This window comes from Adiantum capillus-veneris, chromosome 22 (assembly GCF_014529385.1).
Source record: "Adiantum capillus-veneris isolate H3 chromosome 22, ASM1452938v2, whole genome shotgun sequence".
Classification (NCBI taxonomy): domain Eukaryota; kingdom Viridiplantae; phylum Streptophyta; class Polypodiopsida; order Polypodiales; family Pteridaceae; genus Adiantum; species Adiantum capillus-veneris.
The window spans coordinates 10,700,927-10,718,717 of NC_140952.1; positions in this window are offsets into that span (position 1 = coordinate 10,700,927).

Below are 17,791 nucleotides of genomic sequence, written 5' to 3' on the forward strand. Positions count from 1 at the left end.
AAAAAAATCATATATTTTTGTTTCAGCATTAAATTCATTGTTTACCTTTGCTAGGTTGGTCAAAATATGGTCCTCTGAAGCTAAATCTTCTACTTCCAAAGCCGTATTTGCCTTGGCTTTACTCCTTGTATAAATATGTTTCCAAAATTGATTGTAATCAAGGAACTGCATTTGATCCCCTTCTCCTTTATAGAAAACAATCTAGCTTTGATTGGAAATCTCCTTCATTCCCAACTCAATAATCCTTGAGCTTTCATGAACAAACCCATCTGCAAAATAGTCCCACTGTGGGATATGTTTCTGTTAGTCCTCGAACACTATCTTTAAATTTTGAGGTTACAACTTCAAAAGTCAAAATCATCCAACCTTTTGAAATGCATCGTCTCTTCATCTCCGTTTTATAGCATGCAAGGAATCCATCTGGATCAAGGCCATTTGGATCATGGCCTTGAAAATATCACACTGTTCATGTACGGCATCAAGTGCCATCTCCACTACATCATCAATCTCCTTTTTCATCTTCATGGCTTTCACCTCTTCCAAACATCCTTGAACTAAGCCCAACATTTTTGGAAGATCTCTGCAACTGCTAGATTTTTATCAAATCTATTGGAATTGTAATCTTCAATAAACTACACCAACTGTTCTGGCATCTCCATCTTTATCTCCCACCCCCTGGTTCGTTTCGTGTCGGGTTCACCAAGAATGTCGAGGGATTTGTGTTCGAAAGGTGAGCCAAGAAGGCGTGGGGCCTCTGGCTATAAGAGGTCTGAGGAAGAGAGTTGCAGCAAACGCAATTAATGTAGACAAAGCTTAAAACAAACAGCTTGAACAAGATTCTGACGCTTAATTACCCAAAGTGGACAATTAACAGTATTGCTGCTTAAATTAAACATTAATTGAGGATTTTATGCTCCTTACATCGGTTTAATCTGCCTTAATTTAGGTGATAATTAAGAAAATCAAACTTCAATAAACTCGATGATGATAATGCCCAATTCGATGATAATAGTACCGAATATGACGGTGCTTTCCCCTTTGCCTTAATTGGCCTGTCAAGCTTGCCTTGAAAAAATGCCTACTTAGGAGTGCCTTGGATGATAAATATGCCATGTGGATCAAGTTTGAGAAGTATTAAAATGCTTGAAGAGCATTGATTGGGTGACATGCTGAGCAAAGCAGTGCTTTGTCCGATAAATAAACCAAATGTGGTGCCTTTTATGACAATATATTAAGTTCTTGATGAGCTTGAGTCTGGAAATTTTAGCTAGCAATACCTTGGCCGATATACATGCTAAATGCGATGCTATGTACGCTAAACGTGGTGCATTAGAAAAGAACATTAAGTTCTTGATGAGGTTGTGTCTCGATGCCAGACAAGAAGGCAATGCCTTGGTTAACATGTAAACTAAATGTCGTGGGGTAGAGGCTGCCCAAGAAAGGTTTAATAAGTGGGAAATTAGGAAAAGGAGGCCAATGGTGGCGAGGAAGGCAGCCAGGGAGGGTGAAGGGGAGAGAAAGGAGCTTGCGAGGAGCAGCACACAGCTCGGTTGAGCTAGGGCATGAACAGGTTATGCTTAGCAGGCCTTGGCGTCGCCATTCGGTCTTAGAAACGGCAGTCTTTGCGCACCTCCATACTGGCCATGCCACGTCAACAAGAGAGGATACCTCGCACCCTCCACTAGCGGTAGGGGAAGCAAGACTTGGAGTTGCATGGAAAGTGGGGAAGGAAAGGAAAAAACGTCACACTCTCTCTCTTGAAGGAGAAGTGAAGCCCTCTCTTAAGGACATAATCCTTGAGAACTCAAAAGCTAAGCTTTGATAGCTCTCTCTCCATCCTCCTCATGCTGAAGCTTAGGGGTCTTCTTCTCTCTTGAGGGAAGCCATAAGACTTGAGCACCCGTTTTAATTCTAAGCCTCCATCACCCACTCAAATTAAGCCTCCATAGCCATTCACTCTATTCTAAGCCTCCATAGCCCACTCGAATCAAGCTCCATAAGCCCATCCTAATCCAAAGCCTTCTTCACCAGATCGTATCCATGCTCCGAGAACCAAAGCTCTATCTTATGCAAAACCTTCCATAGCCGACCACAATCGTACTCTCTTAGACCATAAGCCTTGATAGCCATTCTAATCCTACGCTTCCATAACCCAAGCCGTAATCTCTTTCATAAGCCATAATTAATCATTTTCTTGGGATCTCTCTCTCTCTCTCTCTCTCTCTCTCTCTCTCTCTCTCTCTCTCTCTCTCAAAAAACGCAGTCGTTTTTTGACCTAGTAGACAGCAGTCCACTCTTTTGATCATAACTTCTTCATCCGAACTCCGATTTGGGTGATCTATAGCCTCAATCGAAGAGCACGAACTCCTCTACGCATTGATGTAAAAACAAAAATTTTCAGAGTTATGGAAAGCGTTTCTGTAGCAGCATTTCCGAAGTGAACTGGTTCAACAAAATTCATTCTCATCTCCTATTTTACATACAATGTCTTCCGGCACTCGCAAGGGTTCTTCTTCTTCAACAAGGTCCACAACCATTGTGAAAAATGATCCAAAATCTCCTAAGTGTGGAGATAGCAACACAACCACCCAACCAACGACATCGGAAACCATGATCATGGCGTACTTGGTATCATTGCAAGAGAGCGTAAACAAACAAGGCGAAGACTTACGAGCACTTGCAATGGAGAATGGCACACTAAGGGTACTTATGGTTAAGAATGAGAATCTCCAGAGGAAACTTGAGATGCAAACAACACGTTTGATGCAACTTGAAGAGGAAGTCAAGGAATGTAAACGCTCTCTTGTGGACTTAAATGCTTTGAAGGAGCGGATTAGCAAAGTAGAGCATGACCATGTATTGAAAGAGGAGAAATTTGACACTATGAGCGGGGATGTTATGTGACATGAAAAATGTATGCACAAACAAGTTTTGGACTGATGTATGTGGTAGCAATGTGGTTTCTAATTCCTCACTCATGCAAGCTATGGTTCAAACAAAGAATGTTGAGAATGTGGATGTGGAGGAGTTGAAGGAACGGGAGCGACCTTCCAAGAACATTGTTATTCGTGGAATTCCCGAAGAGAAGTTAGAGACACCTCCTTCTCTTGCCATTGTTATTGAAGATTTCTTCAAAACCCACTTTGGCATGTCCGGAGTTATGGTCTATGGAACACATAGAGTGGGGAAGCAAGGAGCTCCTCGCTCGGGAGAACGGCCAATTGTATGCACCATGCCGGATGAGACCAAGCGAAAGATTATCCTTGATAATAGTTGGATCTATTTGAGGGATACAAAATGTTTTGTATGTGAAGATCGCACTATTAAGCAACAAAATATGCGTCGCAAGGCATATGAGGAAAAGAATAATAAAAACAAGGAGATCTCTCATGAAGAAAATGTCCCCAAGGAGGAAGCAAGTCTCTCAAGCAAATAGGGATGCGTGACCTATGAGACCGAGTTACAATTGAAAATATGCTTTTGAAATTGTAACGGATACCCATGGAATGCGGGGGTTGGCATTGATGAACTAACAAGCAAAGCCGATGTTGTACTTCTTGTTGAAACTTGGGAGCATGATACACAAAGGATTTACGGCTTGGAGGATTACAATGTACATTCATTGATGTGGTCAAAGAATCTCAAGCAACGAAGAGGACAAGGAGGGGTAGCATGTATGGGTAAGAAAGGATTGAAAGATTTTGTATCAATTGTGAAAGATGAAAGGTACAAACGTTATGTATGGCTGAAAATTATGACACCAAAAAGAACACCCATTTTTGTAGCCGGTTGCTACATTTCTCATCATGATTCTCCCTTTTATGCTTGCATGGATAGAGATCAACCATTTTCTGATTTGGAAGAGGGCATTGCTTATTTCAAAGGTGAAGGTGATGTTATTGTATTTGGGGATATGAATGCTCACACAAAAACATTGCAACATGATACTCAACAATTTGATATGCCATACATTTCAAGGGAGTTGGAGGAAGTTCACTTGTATGATCGTACTTCAATGGATGAGAAAGATCCGGATCACTATGGAAAGTTACTTTTACACATGTATAATAGCACGGGTATGCTTATTGCCAATGGTGTATCTTTGTGGAGTGGAACCAATGGATTTACATGTAGGAGACATAATGGGGATAGTGTGATTGACTATATGCTACTCTCTGAAGCCATCATGTATCACATAAAGAGTTTTATGTTTGGTCAATGGACCCCGGAATCCGACCATCGCACCTTATGTATTGACCTTTCATGTGGAGAAGCAACTAAGCATGATAATCTCAGCCAAAGTAAAGAGAAGTTATCACTATGTATGGATTTCAAACGGGCACCAATGTACATTGAAATGGTTAAGAAAATCTATGGATGACAAAGCTTCAATGTGATGCACCATTGGAAACTGAATGGGAAGCTTTCAAGAAAGCTATTTGTTCTTGTGCGGGAGATCTTCAAGGTATCAAGCCGGAGATGATCAAATGGACGGGAGATTTTAACCATGAGTGGATGTGTGATATGTTCAACCTTGCACTTCAACATGGTATGCGTTATGATTGGAGTACTAATTGGGTTAAGCCTTTGCATAAAGGAGGGGATGTAAAGAATGTAAGCAACTACCGGACTATAATAATTGGGTCTCTTATGGCAAAGTTGTTTGGGTGCATAATGGAGATGAAATTGAGTGATTGGGCTGAAGAGAATGACAAGCGTGCAAAGGGACAAGCGGGTTTTCTTCGATGCCATAGCACCATTGATCATCTTGTCACTCTTCGTGTTCTCATGGAGGAAAGTCGGTTGAAAGGCAAGCGATTATATTGTTGTTTTGTGGACTTTAAGAAAGCCTTTGATATCATTCCACGTAACAATTTGTGGAGAAGGATGGAAGAACTCCAAGTGCCAAGTGAGTTTATGCTTGCGGTTTCTCGAATCTATGAAAAGGTGATTTGTCAATTGCGCATGGGAAGAGAAATCTCAGAAATTTTTGTAAGCACTATTGGGGTTAAACAAGGATGTCCATTGTCACCAACTCTCTTTGGCTATGCATCGATCAATTGGAACAAATGGTACTTGACTTTATGCAAGAAGAAGGCATTGAAGAGGTCACTATTTGCAATGAGGTAATCATGCTTTTGTTGTATGCGGATGATGTAGTGCTTCTAGCACACACTTTAGAAGATGCACAAAAGCTTATGGTTGTCCTTGAGAACTTTTGCTTGCATAGTGGGCTGATTGTAAATGAATCCAAAACAAAGGTTATGCTTGTGAAAACCAACCATAAGGAGAAGCCATGCATTGTGTACAACAAGGAGACACTTGAAGTTATTGAGAGCTTTAAGTACCTTGGCCTTGAGATTCCATCCAATCACAAGTGGTATGAATATGCTATGCGTCGTTTGGAAGCGGGAAAGAGAGCATATTATGCATTTGAGAACATGTGTAATGCGGGAAACATCAAGTGTTGGGTTCTGAAGAAGTATCTTTATGATGCATTGGTGACACCGGTTCTTCTTTATGGAGTTGAAGTGTGGGGTGGGAGCATCTCAAAGTCTACTTGGAAAGAGTTTGAGAATGTCCAAAAGCGTTTTCTTACAAACTTTCTCCAAGTTAAGACACAAACACCATATATGCTCCTACTTCTTGAGTCGGGATCTCTTCCAATTGAGGTTATGGGCATGGAAAGGGTTGTGGAGTACATGATAAAGATGCGTCAAAACCCCTCACATCGACTTCCTACAATTGCATGGGAAGCAAGCAAAAAAGTTCAAAAGACGCATAAAAGCAAGATCTTGAGCACGGGATGGATGCAAGACATAAAGAAGTGGTTTGGGAGATAGGATGCATTACACTTGCTACATGATGCTTCAATTGACTCTCAAGTGAATGAAGCTTTTCTACAACGCCAATGTATTACGGCTTGGGAGAAATCCGGTGGGTCACGTTTCATACATTACACCACCTATATTGCCCCCAACTACAAAACCATGTTCTTCGCTGAGAGAGGAAACCGTACTCACACTTACATGCTTGAGCCTATTCCCTTGTCCGCGATACGCACTATTGCACCGATTCGGCTTAGCTCCCATTTCCTTTGATGCGAGATAGGGCGTTCGGGCAATGGAGAAGAGTCAAATCGATTGTGCACATTATGCTCACTGCAAGTTCGAGAGTCTGAGTACCACACACTACTAGAGTGCTCAGCTTTTGGTCACATCCGAACTTGCTTCTCTCACATTTTCAGCCATAACTTAGACCTACACACTTTCCTCTCCCAGCCAAAGTGTGGGCTCTCCATTGCGACTCTCATCACTACAATTTTGGAGCATCGAGAGTCACTCATCAGCCATACACATACTACATCACATGTAACTTTGGTCCCATAGGTCATATTTGACCTCCGAGGACGATAATAAAATCTATCTATCTCTCTTGAAGCAGGAGAGGAAGAACGAAGGATAGTTGGTCATGAAATACAATTCAATTGAAGCATCAATTAGTAGTGCAAGGGAAGAGATGAAAGTCTGGAGAAGATACTCCTTAATCACTTAATGCTACCATTTTCCAGAACCTAACTGAAGCTCAAAACTCCCATATGAAGAACTGACCGAGGCGATCAAAGTGGTACGCAACTGGCCCCTACTGAAACTTAAACTTGCCATATCTTGACAACCGGAACTTTGATTGATAAACTGAAAAGACCAACACACACCTCAAAGTGAGCACTTCAGGCTCATTCATTCATATCATCTTTGACCCTTTACCCGTAGCTACCCAATCCGGTACGGGTCTGCTATGGATTCAAACTTCAAACTGACATAACTTCCTATTTGTAGATCTAATTGACAAGCCGCAAAGACAGGCAAGTAGAGCACTTCAAGTAATGCAAATCTAACTAATAAAATCTCAACTATGACCATTTCAAACATACTCACTATTAGCATTAACAAGACAACTTTTGGCCGTTTAAAGCCACATCTAGCATACTTTTAGCTTAAAATTGGCTTGTCATCAAGCCCTTATTACTGTTGAATAATTATATAGGGTTCAAATAAATGTGATCTGCGTCCCTTTGCTCATTTTCTTGTCATGGAATCGGAGCCGCATGATATCGAGACGCATTGGAGGTGTCACCAAAAAGTCACTCGCATTGAATGAAAAGGCGATCATTTTCATCAATCTCCAGAGTTTTAAATAAGTAGGTGATACCTTTTTCATATTTTTGATAATATTAGTCTATTTTCTACGTAATGCTGGCTCTTCTCTCATTCGAGGAGCTTTTTTTTTTCTCTTCTAAAAAGCCCTCCGAATGACCTTCGATTGCTCATATGCAAGAAGTTATGCATGAGATAAGGATAGCCCAAGAGAAAGGGAAATTGGCCTTCTATAAAGATGGACGAGTGGTTATTATGGAGAATCACTTCGCATGAAGGCACTAGACCTATGGGACCACACTCAAAATTGCTACTTGGAATTGTAATGGATCTCTACACCTTGGTGTGGATGCTTTTGAGGATAGTTTCATTGGGAGGGACATCATCTTCTATTCTACATGTTAGTGGATACAAATGGGAAACAACTTGCAGACAAGAAACTCGATCAGAGCATATAGGGAGAGGCTCAGGGGGAGTGGCAATCTTATTCAAGGAGGAGTTGCAACCATTAATACTTATAGTTTGCAGGGATGAGCAGGCTAAGTACATATGGGTAAGACTGAGGGCAGATACCTCTACATTGCTATTTGCTAGTTTCCTCCTAGTACGTCAGTATATGCACCACCTAGAGGACAATCCCCCTTTTCTATTTTGAATGATGACATATGGGAGTTCTCTAGGGATGGTGACATTATCATCATGACGGACTTCAATGCTAGGATTTCCCATCACCAATCAGTATTTTATGATACTTCGGAGGAGATGTTAGGAAGTTGGGAGACTCTTTCATGAGCACTCTTCCCCTCCTGCTAGTACTTCTATAGAGGCCTGGGGGCAATAAGCGTCATCTCTGTCCACATTTGTTGGACAACCGGGCAGACAGGGTTTAGGAGAGGTTTTTCTACTCTTGACCACATTCTGACACTCAGATCCATATTGAGGACGGCAGATCACATGGGAGACGGATCTATTGTATCTTTGTGGACTTCCGCAAAGCATTTGACACAGTGCCTAGAGCTAGATTGATACGCAGACTACAGGAGATGGGAATACCCGAACAGCTAATTTGGGGGATTATGGCATTATATAGGAGGGAGAAAAAGAAGAGATTCTCAACATCGTAGGAAACTATCCCAAGAGACTTTAAAGAGATAGAGATAGATAGAGAGAGAGAGAGAGAGAGATATCTGATTTGTCCCCCAATTTCCATCGCTAGCTCTTCGAAGGTGTTTGAGGCCTTGGGACTGAGGCTTGGATACTTAATGCGTTTTGCAAAGTCTATGTTATGCTCGTGATGCATGAAGATTTCCATCTTCATAGTGTCACCAAGGTCACAAGGAACACAAAGATTGTATTGTACCAAGTCTCTCTTGATGGGAGAATCTATAATACAAAAGCCTTTTGGAGGGGGGACCGGCTCCAAGTAAATCCGGTCCTCAACTGTTGTTATGTTCTCTAATACTCTCTTGCAAAAGTATTGTTCATGCCAAGTTAATTAAGTACTATGTTTATGTTGCTACCATCAATTAAGTTCACCTTCTATGTTTTCAAAGTGATCTCACAAAAATGCTCTCTAATTCTCTTAATTCCGCTATTCTCAAAGTTCATAGGCCATTTCCATTACAAGCCTAGTACTTCCATGACATCTTTCAAGATCAATCCCAACTTTCAAGAGAGATGTCGCACGCACGTGCGAGAGAGAGAGAGAGAGAGAGAGAGAGAGAGAGTTAGTTAGTTAGTTTTGATTCTCACTCTAAAGCGCAAGCTCATGCGACCTGCCTACGACGGGTCGAGCTCACTCTTACCAATGGGCCATACACTTTCTCAAGTTCACTCATGAGCACACATAGAAACCCACTCACTATATCTCTCTCATGTCTATTTTCACTTTTGAATGTGTCTGTATCTATGTATACATGCAAGTTATAGGCTTGGACTCCAAATAGCAAGCATGCTTGAGTGGATACTTTCAAGCTCCTCAAGTGAAATCATAACTTGGAAACTAGGTCCACCTTTTTCGTTGTTTGTAATAGAATGACAATGATGTGCACTAATATAAGTGGCTACAAAATGTTTTTGTAAATAAAGAATAACTAAATCTCAACTCGTTGATGTTGCGCACCCTCCCCTCGCCATTGTTTGCCCCCCTGCTGCGCCTGCACATTCACCCACTTCCTACACAGTCCGCCGCACGCACTGCTCCCTTGCATTCTCGCCCTCGTTGCCTCCTGCACAGTTGCCCGTTGCCATCCCTGCACCTTTGCCCGTTGCTGCCTGCCCACCCCTTGTTGTTCTTTGCTGAGCAGTGTTTCCCCCGCCCCACTGTGCAGTTCAGTGGAAAATTCCCTTGCAACCTGTCTGTATTCCCTCGCTCCCTCCTCGTTCTCTGTTGGAGTTGGTTCACAGTGACTCCAACTCGCTTCGTTCGCCTCGAGGCCTTCGGCTCCCCCTTGTTCGCCTCGCAGCAGTAGACACAGAACGGCGGCTTCTGCTCCATCTCAGAGGGACTTCACTGAAGCCCCCCTCGCCCGACCCCGCATAACCCACCATCCAACTTGCTCTTTCACCGACAGAGCAAGCGAGTCTAGAGGTAGAGGTGGCGTGCCTCCAGGCCACCTCTTTTATTTGCAAGATTCTAGGCATTAGACCCAGCAGAGGGGAAGTGCGCGATCTCCTTCGGGACCGCCTTCTCACAGAGATGGGCAAGATTCTTGATGTTCAGCTTCTTGACAGACGTGGCTACTACCAGATAGATTTTGAGACTCCCAAGATGGCGTCCAAGGTCATTGCGATGAGCCCCCTAGCCATCCGTGCAATTACAGAACATTTTCGATAGTGGCTTCATAGTTTCGACCCAGCTCCCGACGTTCTTGTCGAGGAGGCAGACTACCCATCTCAGTCTACTTCCCCGGCCTGAGGAGGGAGTACATTCCGCTCCTTTCTAGGATAGGCTCAGCAATTGGGACTGTCTTGGAGACACTACGCACGGGAGCCTCCGTAGCTGCCAAGGCGGCCAGCATCCCCAGAGTATGTATTCTGGTTCGGGATACCCACTCTCCCGAAGGTCATCCTACTACCTCGGGTGAGTGGTGGATGGTTTTGACAGAATGTGGAGTATTCGGGCCTCCCGAATCAGTGTTTCATTTGTCGACAGATGGGTCATCTTGCGAAGGCCTGTCCACAGAGGAGACCCCGACCTAATCCACAGGCCCAGCCCCAACCCTCAAAGGTTGGCCATCAGTAGTAGGCAGAGTCACAGAGTACGCAAGTAGAGCCACCCTCCGAGCCTGGGGCTCAAGCAAAGGAGGGCTGGCAGCAGGTTTGTGGTCGATGTCGTCAAGGGCCACCGCGCCAGCCTGGCACTTAGAGTGGTCCTCAAGCTCTTGCACATCAGCAGTGGGTTTCCACGGGGAACCGTTTTGACCCTCTTCAGCAGGACAAGTCCCCTACTCCAGCCTCCACCTCAGCCTCACCCTCGTCGCCCACATGGGAGACCTGGGGGTTACAGACTTGCTTCAGACTCTTTGGCCATTGGCCAAGTTTGTTGTGACACCTCGAGACGCAGCAAGATGTAGACACATTGTGGTTCACTTTTTGCTGATACGCAGATCCCGCCATGCTATGTACATATACATGAGGACTCCTGGACAGAGGAGGTTGCCTTACGCACGGCTCGGTCTACTTGGGCTTGGGCTAGACACTCTTTGCAGTCATGCCTATCTCGAGGGCGCTCGGATGCAGATTACTCCCCATGCAAGCCTGCATCGAAGATACTACGGTTAGCTACTGTGGAAGCATCAGTTCTCTCTTGCTCCCCATGAGGATCGTCTCATGGAACGTACAGGGATTAGGTGGGCCCCAGTTTCAGCGTCAGAGGGACCGACTGCGTCAGGAGCTTGAGCAATGCCTTGTGGGAGGAGAGATTGACCTTCTTATGCTGCAGGAGCATCATATGTGTGAGAGCCGCATTAGACATTGTGGTCAGCTTTTGCATGGATGGTATGAGACTTTTTGGTCAGCTGCATTTGGACTTGGAGGCATCCAAGGCGGGGTTTATGACTATTGCGGATTCTTTGCAGCAAGCCATTGTGGGCAGAGGGATTACTGTGCCAAGCAGGGCGCAATGGATCCCTATGCAGGTTCAGGGTTGTCTCGTGTGCTTCCTGAACATCTGTGTGCCCAATGTGGCGAGTGCACGTGCAGAGTTTTGGTCTTTGCCACACAGGTCAAGCAATGATGCATAGGGGGTGACTTCAACATGTTGGAGGAACCCTCTAAAAGAATTGGTGGTAGCCATACTACTGTGCATGCAGTTGAGATAGCAGCTTGGGAGAGGTTTTGTATGACTCTGTGGGTTTTAGATGTGTGGCAGCATTCTAGCTTTGTGAGGCCCCCAGACAGCCTGACCTTCTCTCGTTCAGACCGCAAAGTGGGAGGCGTGAATCTATCTCGGATAGATCGCTTCTACACTAGTGACCACTTCTGTGACTTGGGTGGGACAATTGGCATTCTGGCAGGGACTTCCTTTTTGGACCATGCACCAGTGATCCTTACAGTGACTGACAGGCAGATGAGGAGAAGCACGATGCTACGCATCCCAGAGAGGGTCTTGCTGAACTTAGCGCTTAGAGAGCGAGTGGAAGCTCTTTGGACAGAGAGCTTAGACATGCAGGATTCTCCTGCTGACAGAGTGGCCTCAGGACTTGCTCAGCTTAGTCGACTCTTTCTTCAGGAGTCTTCGGCTCGCCTGGCTGTAGCGAGAGAGAAGGAGCAACGTCTCCGACGGGGTATTGCTTCCTTGCAGAGGATGCAGGAGCAGCATCCAGACAGTCCTTGGTTGGAGGAGCAGTTTACAGCAGGCTCGCCAAGAGCTCATCAGCACAGAGGAGAGGTGCCATGAGTTTTCTTTCCACCGACAGGCATCTCAGTGGACCCAGGTGGGTGACAGAGTGACAGACGCTTTCTTTGAGGCAGTGGGACCCCGGCATATGCATGCCAAGGTCAGCCAGTTGAGGAGGTTCGACGGGTCAGTTGTTTAGAGCCAGAGGACATGCGTGCAGTTGCTATTGACTTCTACCATGATCTACTGTCTGCAGAGCCTCAGTTAGAGCGTGAAGATGCATGCAGAGAGCAAGTGTGGGCACAGATGCCTTGTCTTGTGACTGAGGAGATGCACCAGAGGCTAGAGCTGCCTCTTCAGCTAGAGGAGCTACACACGGCTCTTAGAGCACTCCCTCGTGGTAGCTGTCCAGGTGAGGATGGCTTGACTCTTAGCTTTTTCTTGGAGTACTGGGACTTGCTTGGCTCAGATCTCTGCAGTGCTTTTCAGTTCATCCTCCACACATGAGAGATGCCTGACAGCATGAGTGAGTGCCTGATTTACCTCATTCCCAAGGAGGATGGCTCCTTGGATGAGATTCAACAGTGGCGCCCCATCACCATCCTCAACTCAGCCTACAAAATTATTGCCAAGTCTCTGAGTTTGAATATTCAACCACCTCTAGAGAGCATTATAAATGCGACACAGACAGGTTCTGTCAAGGAGCGTAGTATCCTTGACATATTTACTTTTTGGGAGGCTTCTGCCTCGCGCGGCTCCGTGGTGAGGATCTGGTGATTCTTCTTCTCAATTTTGAGAAGGCCTTTGAGAGAGTTGATTGGGTCTTTTTGGAGGGCACTCTACGTTGGGCTTCTCAGATGCTTGGATCAGAGGGGTGTCAGCTTTGTATAGATTGACGCACAGTCAAGTACTTTTGTCAGGAGGTAGAGGTGATCATTTCGTGCTCACACATTTGGTTAGACATGGCTGCCCCCTTGCCCCCTTCCTCATTCTGTTCTATACTGAGGCGATGAGCAGGTTTTTGGTTTCACAACATGTTGGTTTACGAGGCTTAGTGCTCCCTATTTGAGGAGATGAGCTACTGGACGTTGAGTTTGCAGATGACTCAGCCTTGTACTTGAATGGCCAGGAGGCCAACCTTCACAAGTGTGAGCAAGCTCTTGAGACTTTTTGTTGTGCACCAGGCGCACTGATCAACTGGAGAAATACAGTGGCTTTCTCGGTTGGTAGCGCTCCTACGCCTCATTGGATGTTAGTTGAGGGTTTCAGGTGGATTCCCCTAGGGACTGCAGTTCGGTACTTAGGCTATCAGGTTGGTTTGGACTTCTCTCCCGAGCAGCAGATTGCTCCCCTCCTCCTGTCTATCAGAAAGAAATTGTTACATTGGATCCCCGCACAACTTTCTCTCGCAGGCAGAGTTGTAGTGGCCAACCAGGTGTTGTTGGCTACTATGTGGTACATCACTTCTTGTTGGATCTTTTCGAGCTCTTCTATCAGCCAAGTAGTGAGGCTGATCAGGAATTTCCTTTGGTTGGGGCGTGACACTCAGATAGCTGGGGCCAAAGTGGCATGGTAGGTCATCACTCTTCCTTGTTATTAGAGAGGATTGGGAATCATAGACCCTGCACAGCAGAGCAGAGCCCTTCTTGGGAAGTTCATCGTCAGAGGACTTCTTCCAAATGGGGAGCCCTGGAAGGAGTTCTTGCTTCAACGGCTTAGTGCTAGGGTGCCTCAGACTGGAGGCCCCTGGCGACCCTCGACTAGATGGATCTTCACAGAGATGCGCAGAGTTGGATTGAGCAGGAGACTGGAGGACCGCTTCACTGTGAGTCTGCTCCTATCTTGGGAGCAACTGTGGAGAGGCCTGGGGCAACGTCAGCCTACTTACACGGAGGAGCGCCTGAGACAGCCCTTTTTTAGAACCCCATAATTAGCACTCACAGAGGCCACTTGGTTGGTAGTCGGCCTCATGTTTTTGGGGATCCCATGGCAGAGGGTCCAGCACCCTCTTTAGGTGACTGCTGGCTACGGCTTTTCAAAGGAGCTTCAGCGCATTCAGCCTATAAGGCATGAGAGGGGTGCAGAGCATGTGTCAGGACATCTCAGAGGCAGTACCAGCTGAGTGGCTCACACCTCTCGAGTCAGCAGTGCCCAAATGGATGGGAGCCTTCACACGATTGGAGGTTCTCATCTCAGTTCGGGCTTGCTCAGAGACTGTATCCTCCTTGTTTTTCAAGCTACAAGGTGAGGGATGCTTACACCGAGTTGCAGTAGAGGCCCCACATGTGGCAGAGTGTTGTTTTCAGAGGATCCGAGTGGTGGGCATCAATGGGAGGACTTGTGTCATAGATCCTAACCCAACAGCTCTTGAGACTGGCCACTGGAGACTGTGGGCTTGGGAGAGTTGTCCACTGGCACAAGTACAATGGGATCCTGGAGAGTGGCTCTGGAGGGACCCTTTCTTGTCAATAGACCATCTAAGTGTCCCTTTCTTTCAGTACATTGTTCGACTGGGAGGTCACATACTGGCAACGCAGAGAGAGGCTCATCCTGTTACATCACCTCACTGGCAGGAGGACGGTCTCACATCTGTGTTCTTGGAAGCTTTTTGGGAGAGGTTGTGAGACTCCAGACAGCCGAAACGAGACACTTTTTTCTAGTGGCTAGTTGCACACCGAGCTATAACAGTTGGGAGATGGCTTGTACATAGTGGTCTCTCGGCCACATGTGCAACTTCTGACCATCTTGTGGAGACTCAACGTCATTGTCTTTGGGACTGTCCTTTGGCACACCAGGTGTGGCTTCGTGTTCTTCGATTGATTCCAACTCTTTCCACAGCTCGGCAGTACACTTGGGGGGCAACTGCTTAGTCTACTCTCACTGCCCAGCACTTCGGTTTGAGCTATCCTCCACCTGCAGAATAATAGTGATGCAAGGGGATCGACCTACACTCCAGCCTGCTACTACAGAGATTACTCCATAGGAGTGGTGCAGTGTGAGAGAGGAATGTTGGGAGCTCATCAGCGGCCTGACACTCTAGTTCATATGGCAGGCCCGTTGCTTCCACAACTTCGAGGCTCGCCCTGTACCCCCAACAGAGACCGTTCGGGATCTTTGACTGGAGCTGATCCATACTCTCAGAGGAGAGCTCCAGAGACTCCAAGGCAGCTCCGACCACATACGGGAGAACAGAGAGGCTTTGACTCTAGCGTCCTGGGCCTTTTTTCATCATGGTCCAAGGTGTGCTCAGATGGCACTACCGTTCACCCGTGTGGCTTTTCCCTCCTCCCATCTCTTGATTTAGCCTCATTGTACATATGCTATTTCTTTATTTGGAGAGTTTCCCCATCATGATTGTTGTAGCCCTCTCTGGCAGAGGTGGTTGTAGCTCTATGGACAGTTTCATTAACTAGTAGAAGGATCTTTTCTCGGAATAAAAATATATAAAGTGGCTACATTCAAGCTCCTCATTAGATTTGAAAACTTAGGAATTTGTTTTTTTGACCGACTTTTGCAGGAATATGGCTCTATGTGTATGTGTGTGTGTGTGCGCCATGTGGCAATGACAAACGTTTGAACAATCTCGGAACTTGGAAGCCTGTCTTGGTATATACTGTCTTGGTACTTGCGAATAGCAAAGCGGCAAAGCGGCAAGAGAACTACCCTTTTTTATTGACCTTTTTACTTCAAAGGCACCCACAATTCTATTATCGAACACTAACTCAGAGTGGTTGCCAACGGACAAAGCCGTGATCCAAAGCCCAGAGCTTCCATGACATCTTCCATGCAGGGAATCTCACCATTTTCCTTTTTTTTTTGCTCCTGGGGACGCACATACCTATCTTCTATGCGATGAAACGTACAGGCAGAACGTGTGTTGATTTTGTCCCCCAATTTCCATCTTGTCACAATAATGCTTTCCTAGCTGGCTCGTGCTTGACATGAGCATACATTTCCACTTGATGATGATGATGATGATGATGATGAGGAGGAGGAGGAGGTGCACCATGGTCTTCTTCCACGTTTAATGGAGATGCAAGCAGGTGCACGCTAGGGTTGCTATTATTCTTTGAACTGCCAGCATTTCTCTTAGCTCTTGCCTGCCAATTCATCACTGCTGAGCTGATAACTTCTTCGAAGATGGTCTTCTTCAAGCGCAATCCCATCTGCCAGACAAGTTTTCATCCACCCAAATTCATCCATCAGCTTAATGCATTGAGCCAATTCAATAATGCACACAAAAACACTCCAAATCTCTTCCTCTTCAGGCATTGAGTAAACCATGTGCACAAAAGGTTTTCTAGCCTTTTTGACAAATACCTGGGATACAAGTACATATACCAGAAGCGCAACCAATCCACAAAATGTAAAGAATGAGGATGCAAGAGAGCTACACAAGACAAGCACAAAGCACACAGAGATGGAAAGCTTCTTCTTCTTCTTCTCAGAAAAGAGAGTACAAAATGACTAAGTGCTAAAGCTGAAAAGTAGCACATATGTACATGCGGTCACTAAGTGTGAACTCGCTAGAAGCGTACTAGGCTGGCACTATAAGTGTAGTCCAGCTGTAGAATCACTGGCAAAGATCCTCCGTGTCGGTCACCTAACGCGCCAGTGAGTAAATGCCGTAAGCGGCCAAGACCCGTAGTGGATGCCACCTCAAGGTGTAGAGCTCGACATCTCAACACTCCCCCTCGAGCTCTGCATGTCGCAGAGTCCAAGCATAGTCCGGAAACGTCGAAGCTTCTCAGCTCCGAGGGCCTTGGTAAAGATATCCGCTATCTGCTCCTCTGTGCTGACGTAGACCAAGTCGATGTCGCCCGCCAACACTCGCTCTCGAACGTAGTGGTAATGGACCTCTATGTGTTTGGTCCTGGCATGGAACACTGGGTTCCTAGCCAACCGCATGCTGCTGAGGTTGTCACAATGGATGAAAATCTGTTGGTCCACCTGCACTCCCAAGTCCTCAAGTAATGTGCGTAGCCAAGCTACCTCGCACGCCGCAACTGCTGCACCTCTGTACTCGGTCTCTGTGCTCGATAAAGCAACCGTAGGTTGCTTTTTGCTGCTCCAAGTAACAACAGCACTCCCAAAAGAGAACATGAAGCCACTCGTAGATCTCCTATCAACAATGCTACCTGCCCAATCTGCATCTGTATACCCATACAATGCTAATGGTGCATCTGCTGCATAGAACAATGCGTAGTCAAGAGTCCCTTGCACATACCTAAGTGTGCGTCGTACTCCATCTAAATGTGGCTTCCTCGAAAGCTGCATGAACTGACTCTCCAAGCCTACTATGTAGCTCAAGTCTGGCCTCGTGATAGTCAAGTAGATTAGACTACCCACAATCTTCTTGTACATGTTGACATCCTCAACAATATCACCCTTCTCTGCACTCAGCTTTGCATTCACATCCAAGGGAATAGAAATTGGCTTACAATCAGCCATACCATACTTTGACAACATGTCCAAAGCATACTGTCTCTGTGACAGCCATACACCCTTTGGAGTCCTGATCACCTCAATGCCAAGAAAGTAGCGCAACTCGCCTAAATCTTTCATTTCAAACTCCTGTTTGAGAAGACCCTTCACATGGTCAATCTCCATAACATTGTCACCAACAATAATAAGGTCATCTACATATATGGTAATGACCACAATCCCCACATCACTCTCACGTACATAAAGTGAATGATCAGCATGAGCTCTCCTAAAACCAATACTGACAAGATACTTGGCAATCCTGTCATACCATGCTCTAGAGCCCTGCTTCAAACCATACAAATCTTTG